Source organism: Thermobia domestica, chromosome 4 (assembly GCF_964235325.1).
Source record: "Thermobia domestica chromosome 4, izTheDome1.hap1.1, whole genome shotgun sequence".
Lineage (NCBI taxonomy): Eukaryota > Metazoa > Arthropoda > Insecta > Zygentoma > Lepismatidae > Thermobia > Thermobia domestica.
Window position 1 is genome coordinate 207,073,020 of NC_137457.1, and position 14,279 is coordinate 207,087,298.

Sequence of the window (14,279 nt, forward strand, 5' to 3'; positions counted from 1 at the left end):
TACGTATAGTTTAACTTCATATTGATCTACGCTTAAAACACTTCATTCTCTTAATTTCAGTATCAATACACAACTTTAAAATAATTTTAGTTCTCATAAATGGGTAACTCTTTACTTTGAGCAGAGCAGTGCGAGGGTAAATCCTTTTCTAAAGTTCTCTTTAAGAGATACTTCTAGAACACTGGTCCGCATTATGAATGCAAGAACATAACTCTTTCTTTTTTTTCTTTTTTTTTAATGTCTGGTCTTTATCTTCTCTCTGATGTAACCGTCCCTATCCCCCTAGCCCAACTCGAATGAAACCAAATCGAAAAAATAAAATAAAATAAAATAAAAAATATTCTGTAGATTTAATCTCAAACAGCCAAGCCCGGGAGAGAAGACTTGTTTCGGAAAGCAACGTCACTCCAGCGCCTGTCACGATATAACCTTAATTAATCCAATATCCCTTAGTATTCAAAGCCAAATGGGAAAAATTAAAAAAAAAAAAGACAAATTAAAATTTCAAAGAAAGAAAAAAAACAAATTTCAATATTTCAATAACAATCTTTATTAAAATAATTAGGTGGTTGTGAATATGCAGAAATACGTTAGATTTCTACAAATATACAATTATACACGTATCCACAATATTACTTCAATTAATAAAAAAAAAACCTAGGTAAATAATTCGGAACACTGAATCGAGAATTTATTTACCAGAACTAAATTTTAAATATTTAAGCAAAATTAGACTGATAATGAAAAGCACGCCTTTACATCAAAATTTTCATTCAATACACAGAATCCAATAAAAGTTGCTTTAGCAGAAATCAAAAATCGTGAAGTATCATTAATGTCTATCCAAATGAATTAATAAACGCAGTAAAATTCAAGTTAAAGTTGAATTTTCTTTCCTTTTACAAAAAATTTCTATTTTTTTATAAAATTCAAAATAACTATTCAATCATTAATTACCAAAAAATAAGCAATCAAATATTTTTGTCTAATCATCTTCAAAAATAAAACCAGACTTCTCTTAGAAAATTCGTTCTTTTTTCCTCTTTTTTTAAAAAAGAACACAAACTGAATTAACACTTTCGCCAAAAACATTATTAAGAATAATTCTTGTTTTCATTATAATCGAACAAAATAGGTTTCCCGTTCAGAGGCATTCAAACTCCTTGTTCTTCCCCAAACTAATAACACACCGATCGAGAACCACCGACGAAGTCTCGAGAGGAAAACCACGCCTCTCGCTCACGCGACTAACTCTAATATCTCTCTCATTCGCGCGGCTGATAATCCCTCATTACAATTTTCTTTTTTTTTTTTTTTTTTTAAGAATAAAATAACAAAGTGACAAAAATATATTTAAATACCAATTTTAATAATATAATTCTTATACACAAAAACTCAAATTATCTACTCCTCTCCTAAGTACAAACATAACTTTCTTAATTTCATTACTCCTCTTCTTTTTTTTTATTGGTGACGAATCCATCTCGGGGGAACAAAAAGGTCTCCAAACGATGGGTCGTTACAGATTGATTTCTCTTTAAGAAAAGAAGAAAAAAATAAATCAAATAATAACGATTAGCTTGCAAGTTCACAGTATCTAAACATAAATTTCGTTTTCTATTCAAAATGGGAAAAAGATACATCCTCCTCCTCTCATAGTATTCTTAAATTGTCTGCATTATCAAAAGAATGAAAACATTGAATTGAATTGAACTTGCAACAGGATTTAAGTGTGTAGTGAAAACATTTCCTGTAATGTTGACCTTTTTATAGTTCAAATTCCTTTAAAGTGAGTTCCAAAATAAGCACATAGTAAATCAATTTTATTGAAAGGAGATAAAATCCTTGCAAGAATAAGCAATAGCTAATGCTTTTTAAAAATTTGACATCATTGTTTTTTTTTTAAGTTGTAATATTACAATGATCTTATTACGTGAATAAATAATTACAAGGTTCTGCAAAAATAGTTTCAGATTTTATTCCCAGTGAAGTATGAAAGGAATACTGAAATCTAAACCGTGTGCTAGAAGCTACACTAAGTAATGTTTATATTTTTATTCTAATCGTTAAAAATAAAAATAAAAAATCATTTCTCAAATCTTAAATATTTCAACAGAAAGGATGAACCATCGGCTGGTTTCTATTTAAAAGTCGCAAAGAAACACTATTCAGCATGATTGAACGTTTGTAGCTTTATTGTAAATTGTATCCTTCCGATTAAGTATGGGCGATAATTTCATTCAAATACCTGTCTAAAATTGCTTGGCAGTAGCGGATCCTGTCAACCTGATTTTGCAGTATACGTTTGTTAGATGGTTTGGGGCGTGATTTCACAAACAGCTCGCTTAATATTATGCGTAAGTATCTGAATACTTTCTGGATTGTCATGAAACACGGATCATTAATGTCACCCCCCCTCCCCACCAAAAAAATAAATAGTATCAAATCGTAGCTTCACCGAGGGGAAATCACGAAAACTGCTGATACGATTATTGAAATTAGTCCGCAAAAGAGTGATTGTGAGACGGCTTCTGTGGCACGTAGAGCCATGATGTTGGCCTCAAATCTTGCGTACGTCTAATGCTGGCAAATAAAATCTGTAAACATGTCTCTGTAACTCACTACATTACATGCAATACAGTCCCACGCTTTCTACCACAAATAAAGCATGCAGCAATTCGAGACTGAGCACAGCTAAAGGAGGCATAGATTATAGAAATTCTATATCTTATTCTTTAAAAGACGGAAAAAAAAACTTGTCACACCTTAAGGTGACCGTAATTATATTGATTTTGTAAGTCTACATCTTCGGGCTCTTGAAGTCAAGATACGTGTAAATGTAACAATTTATGTAAATGTTTAAGAAACAACATGGTTAAATGGGTATTATTCTTAAGAAACCATCTTTTAACTTTGGCACAAATAATAACAAGGAACTCCTAAATTATCTTGTTGTCAAGGGCCATGTTGATACATTGAACTCACATCACTTATACACATGAGGATATATATGATACGCTTTTTTGCTTTCTTGAGATCTAAGGTATTTTATCTTCCCTACTTCTACACATTAACCTTTTGTCACTCGCGCCAAATTTAGTAACATAACTACTCGCGCGTTTGCTTTTTTCCAACATTGACATTTTGAGGTACAATAATATATTTAGTAACATTTATTGGAAGTAATGCATGCAATTGTTGAGTAAATTACTTAGAACATTTCGTGTTGTTGCTATAGTTCTGTCAAAACGTCTTGATCCATGGCAAAAATGCGAACTAAAACCCAAACCATCGACACATCCACGCGTTGAGCCAATAATGGTTCTGCTGTTGCTGAACGAGAGAGCCTTGACTAAATTTCGGTCGTAGCATCTTTTTCACAATGTTTTTACACTTTGTCTTTGCCGGTGCTGCCAGTCACTTCTTCCATTTTGTTTTTCTGTCTTTCCCAATGAAAAAAATCTTCACTATTTTCATTGTAACTGTAACTCACATCCATATCGTTTGCATTAATATTGTCAAGCCACTCAGGCCCGTAGCCAGCCCAAAAATTTAGGGGGGGGCGGTAGAAGTTAGGGGGGCCGACCCAATCATATTATACTTCATCACCATATTATAGTTAATTTGCAAGCCTACCGTGAAATTTTATGGGGGCCAGCCAAGGTTTAGGGGGGGCCCGGCCCCCTCCCCCCCGTGGATACGGGTCTGAAACCACTTCTGTATCTCCTTGTACTCAAGAAGCGAGACATTGCTTAGAAAAACAAAACTTCACTCATAAACAGTAATTATCACATTAACGATCGCGCGTTGGAAAATTTCAAACTCCATAAAAATATACGGTTGCTACTGTAATCACGGAACTACTCGCGCGTTTGAAAAAAGCAAACACAGACGAAACTATTTTCTCAACCTGTACTGCAAGCTACTACAATTAGAGCACGTCACCGAGCTTTTGGTAGGAAGAGGGGGAGGAACCACTTGAGGAATAGCAGTGAGGGTGGCTTCTCTAATGCGACCGTTCATAAAAATCATTAGTTTTTATTCACCTGTTTGCTTTTTTCCAACAGCGCGAGTGACAAAAGGTTGAGATAACTGTTTTCAGCCGTCTAAATTTTATTGTGGGATAAGAAGTGTTAGATGCATATGTTCAATTTAATAGTTGAATTTTATACGTACTCCTTTTCCTTCATTGCTCTTTGTTTCCCCTTTACTAGCCAGCGCTGGATCGGTTCTATAATTTGAGCATCCGTAGCTTCGCAGGCGTGCACACGAACGACATCTGTGAAAAAACAACGACAAAATAAATGTAAGTTTAAATATATACCACAATGTATTAAAATGAATAAAAGTAGTTTCACATCACCACCAGTCGTAGTTTTAAAAATGAAGCATACACGATCCGGAATGAGACGTGGTTAAGAAATGAAAGGAATAAAATTAGGAAGAGTACTTTTCAATATGCAAGGCCACCACAGTATGAAGTTAGGTTCTGTAGTGATCTGAAATGTTGAAAAACTCTCTTCCTGATTTTATTCCTTTCATTTTTTAACCACGTCCTACTTCAGACCTGTATGTCCTTTTTTAATACAACTGACAAAGGTAATATGAAGTGAATGAAACTACTTTTATTCATTTTACTACGTTGCGGTGCGTAAAGTTTTCATTTATTTTGTGTCTGATATATCGTCATCGCCCACTCTACCTAAAAGTTAATGTAGGTACAGAATTATGAAAAAATAGATATTTGATAGTTAAAAATAAACGGTATACAAATCAAATATAAGAAAAAAATCAATTTTTATTTTTCTGCCTCTTCCCATCAATAGTGTTTGACGAGTTCGATTCTCAGCTTTCTTCATACTATATGTTTGCAACTCTTTTACTGTTAAGTACAATACGAAGCGAAATACTCTCAGCAAGAAAAGAGAGTATAAACAACGCCCGACCACACACTGGGAATATGACCAAATAATTCCATGAAAGCTTTGGCTGGGACGTTTTTAGCCATCCTGCGTTCAGTCCCGACCTCGCTCCTAGCGACTTCTATCTGTTTCTGCATCTGGAGTTTTTACTTGGTGCTAAGCGTTTCAACAATAAAAAAAATCTAAGTTTTACGTCCCACGGTTATGCCGGTTAGGCTAAAGGAGACGGTGATGATGAGAGATGAGTGAAATGGTGGAATGAAGAAAGTGGGAGGAAACGGGAGAACCCCGAGAAAACCCACGAGCACTCAACAATAAAAAGTTCAAAGAACACATTACCACATGATTGACAACACAGGCGGCAACATTCTATGTCTCAGGAATCAAACTTAGGCAACGCTATGAAAAATGCCTGGAAAATTACGGGAGTTATGTGGAAAAGTAGTGCAAGTGTTATTGATTTTTGTGCAAAAATGCTTTCTTTATCTGTACTCTATTTCTTTTTTATTACCAAACGGAACTTACTTTCCGAACGAACATTCTATCTTTACTTTTTTCCCTCCTGAATTTTGCTCCCCTTTACTTCGGAGCTTGGACAGTTGCCCCGCCCGCCTTCTGCCCACAGCACGACACTGAGCCACACCAAAGAAAAATGAATCGGACTCCCCTCTGAAATGCTGACTTTTTTATAAGTATAGTCTAATTTTAGTACTAAGTTTGGAAATTTTACATATAGTTTACCATCTTAGTAAATTTCGGAAAACTGTATCGGAAACCTCTCCGATATTCAGACTTTTAATGTGTATAGTCTAATTTTAGGAGTAATTTTGAAAAGTATAACTTTCTCCACGTTTCTTTGTACTTATTTGGTTACCACATTTTCTGCAATTTATTTTTAGATTTATTAAGCTTGATTATTACCTTATTGTTTCAAAACTGGATTACTGTTACCTCAGATGTTTGAGTACCTGCAGCCATGTTTACAATACAAATGCTCATTACATGCCCACAATCCTACCATGCGGTAACCTTGCGCGAAGTAGTTCCCTCTGCTTGCGAAATAGTATCATGTAGTGAACCGCGTATATAAAAAATTAACACAACTTTTTCCTCTTCTTATATAGTATCAAGGGTTGTTCCAAAGTTGGTCGTCCGATGGTAGCAAAATTTTGAAAATTTAAAGGAAAGAAATGAATAATTTGCTTGTTTTTGTGCTTGATAATGTATAACGAGAGCGGAAGTTGTGCTTATTTTCTTATATAAACAGTTCTAAACATGGAACTATTTGGCAAGCGGAGGGAACTACGTGGGGCAAGGATTTCTCATAGTAGCATTATGGGAATGTAATGAGCATTTCTTTGTTGTGAACATGGCTGGTGATAATCAGAAAAATCTATTAAAAGTAAGTAAAAGTCACAGCTTAATAAATCTAGAAGTAAATTGTAAAACATGTGGTAAGCAAATAACTGTAAAGAAAGATGGAGAAAGTTATACTTTTCAATGTAACAGTAAGTACATAACCAACTTGCCGGCAAGGTTCTGGAACACAAGTCCCCCTTCCCACTTAACTGTAAGAAAAATTGAAAACAACGTGTCCTGCGGGCTCTAACCCGACTTCACTCGTAACGCTCGCTCGGCAATAAATGTGAATTAAATATTAAACTTTGGAACAGAAAGGACTCAATTATTAAGCTTCTAGCCAAAAACTAGGCGGACGACCAACTTCGGAATACATCCCATTATCAAGCACAGAAACAAGAAAGTTATTCATTTCAACCCGGTAAATTTTCAAAGGATAAACTTTACGAGACACGCTCCAGCTGCGCATCAATAAGTAGGGCCCTTGTACAAAGTATTGTAGAGTACGGTAGGCCAGAGTAAATTAGGATAGAAATAAGTAGGGTAGAGGGCTAGGAACGGGTTAACTTAAGGTTAGGTAAGTTTTGATTCATTCTCATAAAATTATTAGAGTGTAATTCCTCATTTCTTAGTGAGTATACCTGCTGGAGCGGGCGTTGTAAAGTTTACCCTTTTCAAAATTTTGTTAGCAACAGACAACCAACTTTGGAACTTAATCCAATATATTTTAATAGGGTAGTGTGTAAGTAATCACGATACGGTGTGCTCTTACCTGTGAGATGCGTATTTACGTGAAAATGTATTAATTAAAGTCGAACCTGATATGCACAAATTCGCCCATTAAGTTATGGTAGATTAATAAAGGGCAATATGCAATAAATGTAATGTGCATATGACTAACTAAAACATATATTTTTTATTATGAAAGCAGGTTTTCCACAATCCTCGTTTACGCGACCCACCATCGCTGACGCGAGTGCCTTCTACGGACGTATCCTTGTGTAGCCCGCTCCTGCACTGACTCCGTTAGATAGCATTCGTTCTTTTTAGTGGCCACCAAGCACAGATTGGCTGGTTATTTTGCGCAAGATCTCTTAAAGTGAATCTCCACCGGGGAATGCAAGGCACACCTCAGTGATTGCTGAAGGTACATAAAGTGAAGGGAAGGTCCCCATATAGGTTAGTAGCTAGGTTTGTTCCTTCCTGCACCAAAGTTTAATATTTAATTTAGACAGTAGTACCGAGCGAGCGTTAGCAAGTGAAGGTGGGTTAGAGCCTCCCAGGGCACGTTGTTTTCTGTCTTAACTACAGCTCAATGAAATGGAGGACCTGTGTTCTAGAACCTTGCCGAAAGCTAATGCAGAGAGAAAGAAGTAGGCTATATATTTCATGCATTTCTGTACCAATCTTTATCATTAATCCGCACGCAGGTTAGGTTACAACTCAATTATCTTTTCTTACCATGCAAAAGAAACTATTTTATCCGGTAGAAAAAGAAAAGTTGTACGATGCTTCGGTAGTTATACCCAAACTTCATCATTTTAAATATCTGCACTCAGACTAAGACTACAGAGAAAATAAAATTTTCTGTGTGCTAGGACTCATTAATAATTTGTTACGTAGCATTAGTTACATATATAATAACGTGCATGAACCGCCAGAATGTAATGTTTCAAAAAATGTAACATCACACCTTTATTCTCTTAGCGCTTCAATTATGTTATAATCCATAAGAATTATACATAATTTTATATTTTCTTCCAGTGAACATATCAAAAGTTTGAACCTATATTTAATTTCGTAAATTTGACAGTATATTTATCGAGAATATATAAAAAAATATACGTTGGATTTCCATTCATAATTACCTGAAATAAAAGTATATTCCTATGAAAATGAAGTTGATTGTAAGTTCAGCCTCCGCCAGCTTTACACTTGCAATCATTCCCTCCTTTAAAAAAATATGTGCTTGTGGGGTGTAGACAAATGAATGTTGCTTTTAGTGTTGCCAACACCAACGAGAAAAAGTAGCTTAAACGAATAGCTAAAAATGGCCAGAAATGGCTAGAAGAAAGCAAGCTTCCACGCTGAGACATTGATAAATAAATCCGAATCCTATAATACTAACCTCACAGAGATAAATATCATCTTCTTCTTTAAGTTGTGACGTCTTTTATCTCTGTTATTTGAACTCGGCTGGTTCTGTTTCAACTAGTTACAAGAGTGGATGAAATTTCGTATAGAGAATAACACTGTGTTATAGAGATAAACAATTCTAGCAGTGGGATTTAGAATGTTACAACTTAGATAATGCATGAAACTTCAGAAAATAGCAAAATGACACACATAATATATTAAAATGTGGCTAAACTCAGAAAGTAGCTAAAAGAGAAAAGCATATTTCTAAAAAAAAGAAAAGAAAAGAAAGAGAGCCACTATTGGCTCTTTGGAAATTTTATGACTAACTAGGTTCTCAAAGTGGCCAGATCTAGCCACAAAGTGGCAAAATTGGCAACTCTACTCGCAATACGAAGCAACTTACGCGCAACCAGGCCGTGGTACATGGGGTATGTGCCATTCACATTCCTCACATTCCAGTGAAGCATGTAAAAGTACCTTTCAAGTGCCAGAAATTCCTCGAAAGGCATGTACCTAGCGACACATGCTATGCATGTGAAATGTACATTTCTCAAGTACCAGGTACGTAAACGATACATATGGAACTTAAATGGCACGTTCCTAGAATGTACCTGGTTGGGTGGGGCATTACACTTTACGTTTCCAAATGCAGTGATTTCAGGCTACAACTACCATTTCAACCAGAACATCTGACGGAAACTAAAAAGTCTAGGGTAGTCGATGACTATCTCAAGATTAAAGAGATTCGCAGTCACGTCCGGATGTGTGAAACACTGGCACTAGTACCCGTAGAGTATATTTCTGATGGTTTGTTGATCAACATGGAGGCTGTCCGATTAGACGAAGAGTCAAAGTCTTCAATGATTACTTTACGGAGCAATGGCTGGAAAATTTAAATTTTTCTCCGGAAAGTTCGAATTGTAGCAGTCACAGGAATCGAACAAATAAAGCAGTAGAAGACTGACACACAGTGGCGGCGTAAGGGCGGGGCGAGCGGTGCCCTCGCCCCGGGCCCCGCCTTCTGGGGGCCCCCGACGGTAGGTAAAAAAATAATTACTAAGGAACTTTGTTAGCATGAGCCGTACAAGGGCTGTCGAGGTTTATAATCCACACCTTCCCTAAAAGGAAATGCAATTAATTGTCAATCAATATTACACCAAACGACGGATGAAACAACAGAAATATCTGTCTAATAAAGCTAATCAGAGCTGGATTTCCGTATAAGCTAAATAAACTATAAGCTTCGGGCCTCACTTTCTTGGGGACCCGAAAGAAATTTAAAGAAAAAACTGAATGTAGATTAAAAATAAATAAAATAAAAGTTTCATTATCTTGGAAGCTCCCAAAGAAATTTAAAGGGAAAAACTCTGAATATAGGTGAAAAATAAAGTAAACGTTTCACTTTCTCGGGACCCCCAAGAAAATCAAAGAAAAAAGTTGAAGAGATGAAAAATAAATAAAATAAAAGTTTCACTCTCTTGGGGCCCCAAAGAAATTTAAAGGAAAAAATGTATGCGGAGTAAAATATGAATAGAATAAAAGTTTCACTTTGTTGAATAAGCTCAGAGAAATTTAAAGGAGAAACCTGTGTAGATTAAAATATAATATAAGAAAGTCAAAATATATTGTTTTGTTTACATTCTAAGCTCTTATGATGCAAGTAATGGGGCCCCATCTACTACCTGCCTGCTTCCTAAAACATCACTGTTATTTATTTATTCACATATCAGTCCAAGAGAAGGGTAGAAAGAAAGGATTAACGTAATGCGTAATGCTTTATTAGGGTACTAGCATTCTGTTGCTAACTGAAAGCTCTTAGGAGCAGACGCTATAGTCGCAGATTCACTTTTTTCTTCTGTTTTTTCTTTTGTCCTTTACAAGTCGAATTTTCAGCGAGCGAAACCCTTTTGCTCAGCTGGTTTCTCCTTTTCTGCTCTTGTGTTTTGGCGTATGAATTTACATTTCAGCCCTCAAATTTAGAATGAAGAAAATGTTCAATAAGAAAACAGGTGTTTAAATATTCAAAATACTTCAGCATTATATTGAATTCAACACCTAATTGTAGAACAGTTCTCACAAATCATTCGATTTGTTGACATACAACGTGATTCAGTTCAAGTTCATGTTCTGTAACGTTTTTGGTATTCTTCTCTAGATCTACTCACCGATGGAATGTACTGCAAAGTCGTGTAAAGATTGGTCTGAAACGTAAAACTGACACTAGATGGAGTTCAAAAGCAGAAACTTTGGAGACACTTTCTAGTCAATTGGATGAAGTAATTGATCTGTTGGAAGATCTGTGTGACACTTCGACTGAAACACTTGATACTAGAAGAGATGCTAGTCTTCTTGCAAGCATCCAGTCATTTAACTTCATTGCTTTACTATATTTCTGGTCTGCAAATCTCTCATATATTGATCGGATCCAAAAATTCCTTCAATCTCAGAATATGAGTTTTAATCAAACTCTTATTCAGTTACAGAGCCTGGTTGACACCACTGATACCTGGAGACTTGGGCTGGGCAAGGAAATCATATCTGCAGCTGAAGGAAGTTGCAGGGCATGGAACATAACTGTAGATACACACAGGAGAAAGAGATGAATGCCTGGAGAAGCAAAGAATGAACCCCTGACTGCACAGGCCAAAGTGAAGCGCTCTATCAATGAAATTCTAGATGAAATGAGACAACAAATGAATGATCATTTTACTCAGATGCATGACCTGACAGATTTGGATTCCTGTGTTGCATGGCCAACTTTGTGCAGCAGCTAGATTATGAGAGCAAGGAAAGGCTAAAGGCATGTTGATCTGATTTGGCTTTGTTCTACCCGAATGACCTGGATGGCTTGAAATTATTTCAGGACTGTAAGGATTTAATCCGTTCACTAAGGTGTGCTCAGAAAGCTAAAGAACAGCTTGACTTTTCCCCACAAGGCATCCTGAAATATGTATCTTCAATGGGGCTTGAAATTTACTAAAGTTTGCCAACCGCTCTTCAGATTTTGATAACACTGCACGTATCTGTCGCATCGTGTGAAAGGTATTTCAGCAAAATGAAATTGATAAAATCATACTTGCGTTCCACAGTGAGTCAAAGATTCACGAATCTGGACATTCTTTCTATCGAAAATGAAATAGCATCTACTTTGGATTTTGATAATATAGTTGAGACTTTCGCTGCTACCAAAGCAAGAAAGGTCTCTTTCTGAAAGTTGGTGGAACACAGGCTAATATGGTAGTGAAACTACGAAAAGTGGTCGAAAGTAGTAGTAGTTTCATGTTTGAAGTGAAGGCAATAAACATACAAACATACCAAAAGAGTAATATAATAAAAAGCGTTAAGATCTGTCAATTGACTGGTGATAGCTGGTAAAAAGTAGGATGGTATTATATAACCCGTAGTAGAATTCTGTGCTTACATATTTAATTTATAATATATTCCCAATTATTCAATACATTCAGAATTTTTTGTTATAATATATTCTAATACTATGTTAGTAAGAAGTAATGGAAATATTCATAAGTGACAGAATATAAACATGACTGAATTATTAAATACAAAATAATATAAACATAAAATAAGTGTGAAATCTGGAAACAATAGTAAAATAGACAAGCAGGAGAGAAATATTCTAGTGCTTAACTATTCTTTGATACTTCGGCAAAAGTAGTGGAACTAAATAGATAGTACATTATCACTGCAGAAAAACCTAGTGAGAGATAAATGAAGACGACACGCAGGAGAGAAATCTATTCTAGCTGTTATTTACTGATAGTTCGGTTTTAAAAAAAGTGTTTAAGTATTGTGTATGATCACTGGAGAGAAACCTAATGTTAAAGTGAATGGGGCTAATTGTAGAAAAAAAATCTAATCAAATAAAACACATGTAACGCAAATTCAGACAGGGAGAAACTATGAATAAACTGACTCATATGAGAAATTGCACAGAAGAAACACCAAAGGAGAGAACCAAACAAAGAATTCTAGGAAACATAGAGCTTACATTTAGTGATCTCATCGGTTATATTATTATTTGTATTTTTTTTCAATATCAGCTCATTGGTATATTTTGTAGGTAAATTTGTCTCTAAATGTATTATTAGGAGAATTACTTCCACTATTCCATCTAATTACAGTACGCGTTGATACTAGGATAGTATAGGTGTAGGATAAATTCTGAATTCTAAGATTATGTTATTTTTGTCCTGGGTTGTAGTTTCCGTTACACTTGTATCCCTAATCCTTTTTCTATCGTGTCCTTTGTTTAAAAATGAATAAAAAGGAAAACAATATGCAATGATAGTCTTGGTCCAGTTTTATTTTTAGATACCAGTCTGAAGAAGGTTCTAAGTATTAAAAAATAGACAGGGATGCTGAATTTCATCCCATTTGTTTTATATATATATAAGATTAAAATGATTAAACACACACACCAACGGGAGAGGGGGAAGAGTAAACAGAAAAAGTGACTATGTGAATGAATGTCAAAAATAGAAGTGTATAAATCACGATTGTTCGAAACGGGGGCCCCAATCTACTTCACTGGCCCCGGGCCCCAGTTTGCCTTCCGCCGCCACTGCTGACACAAACGCTTAAACAAAATATTGTCCAGAACAGCTGCACATTTCCATTCTTGTAAAGATATTGAGGGAAGATTCTATATGTAATCATGTTTTCGGAAGAATGGAAATGCTGAGCATTACTCAAAAGAACAGAAAAGCCATGTATATGAAAGTTGACAATAGGATACAGTCAATACTTCATAATTTAAGAGAACATGTTGACCTGAGAAAATGTCTCAGTCGCTTGAGCTTTGTATATACATAAATTTCAGTAGTTAATAGCTGAATTTTATTTCAGACTTACATTTTTGTCAATGGACGACGTGCAGTTTGTACAGAATATAGAGGACGGGGTTCTAATATTCATCTAGAACTATGAACTAAATGTGAAGTGAGATTATAGTCACTACTTGTATTTCGTTCTTCTGGGCGCATAAATTTTACTTCTTTATTTTATTTTTGGAGAATGGTTGCTGCGGAATATTAAAAACGGGTTAAAATTATCAGAGGGGATAAATGAGATCAGCTTTGAGCTTCGTAATTAACATGTGTGCTTTTCTTACAATTGACATTTTGGAACGTTTTTATACTCTTCTACCCAAACGTATTATATATGCATTTCTTATGTATATAGGGACCACTTTGCCTCACTGGCCAAGTATTCACCTCTGGTGTGTGGGGTATGGTTAAATTTCAACTCATGCCAAGTGGACTTCGTGGTGGACAAACCGTGTGCATCAGTTTTCTCGAGGTTCTCCCATTTTCTTCCATTTCCTTCATTTTACCATCGTTCATGCATTCTTATCATCACCCTCTCCTTTGACCGACATGGCATAATCGTGGGATGCAAAACTGAAATATTTCATTTGTTTTTTGACAATAGCCGCATAGCATAACGGAAAAATGGAAAATTATATAACAAGAGGCAATCTATGTTAAATGGGAAAATGCAGTATTGCAATTACATCAGTTTATGAAGCTATGGCGATATTAATCATGTTTTGTAAAAAATATTTTTAAGTTTTACGTCCCACGATTGTGCCGGCTAAGCTAAAGGAGACAATGATGATGAGAAATAAATAAAATGGTGGAATGAAGAAAGTGGGAGGAAACGGGAGAACCCCGAGAAAACCCATGCACACGGTGCTTGTCAACCACAAAGCCCACTTGGCGCGAGCTGGGATCTAACCAAAGATTCCATGCACCAGAGGTGAACACTACCACTAAGCCACCGCGGCCCCTAATGATGTTTTGTGTTCGTTTGTTTAGAGCTTAATTTTCTTTTGCAAGAAAA

At 35.6% G+C, this 14,279-nt stretch overlaps 1 long non-coding RNA gene across 1 annotated transcript; it reads right to left on the reverse strand.

Annotated features, from left to right (window-relative positions):
* Window positions 1-526: 526 nt before the first annotated feature.
* LOC145683430 (uncharacterized) lies at window positions 527-8,308 on the reverse strand. Its single transcript, XR_014131094.1, has 3 exons — window positions 8,150-8,308; window positions 4,177-4,279; window positions 527-1,535 (listed from the first exon to the last, which is right to left on the reverse strand). It is a non-coding gene; the product is annotated as an uncharacterized LOC145683430 (long non-coding RNA).
* Window positions 8,309-14,279: the final 5,971 nt, after the last annotated feature.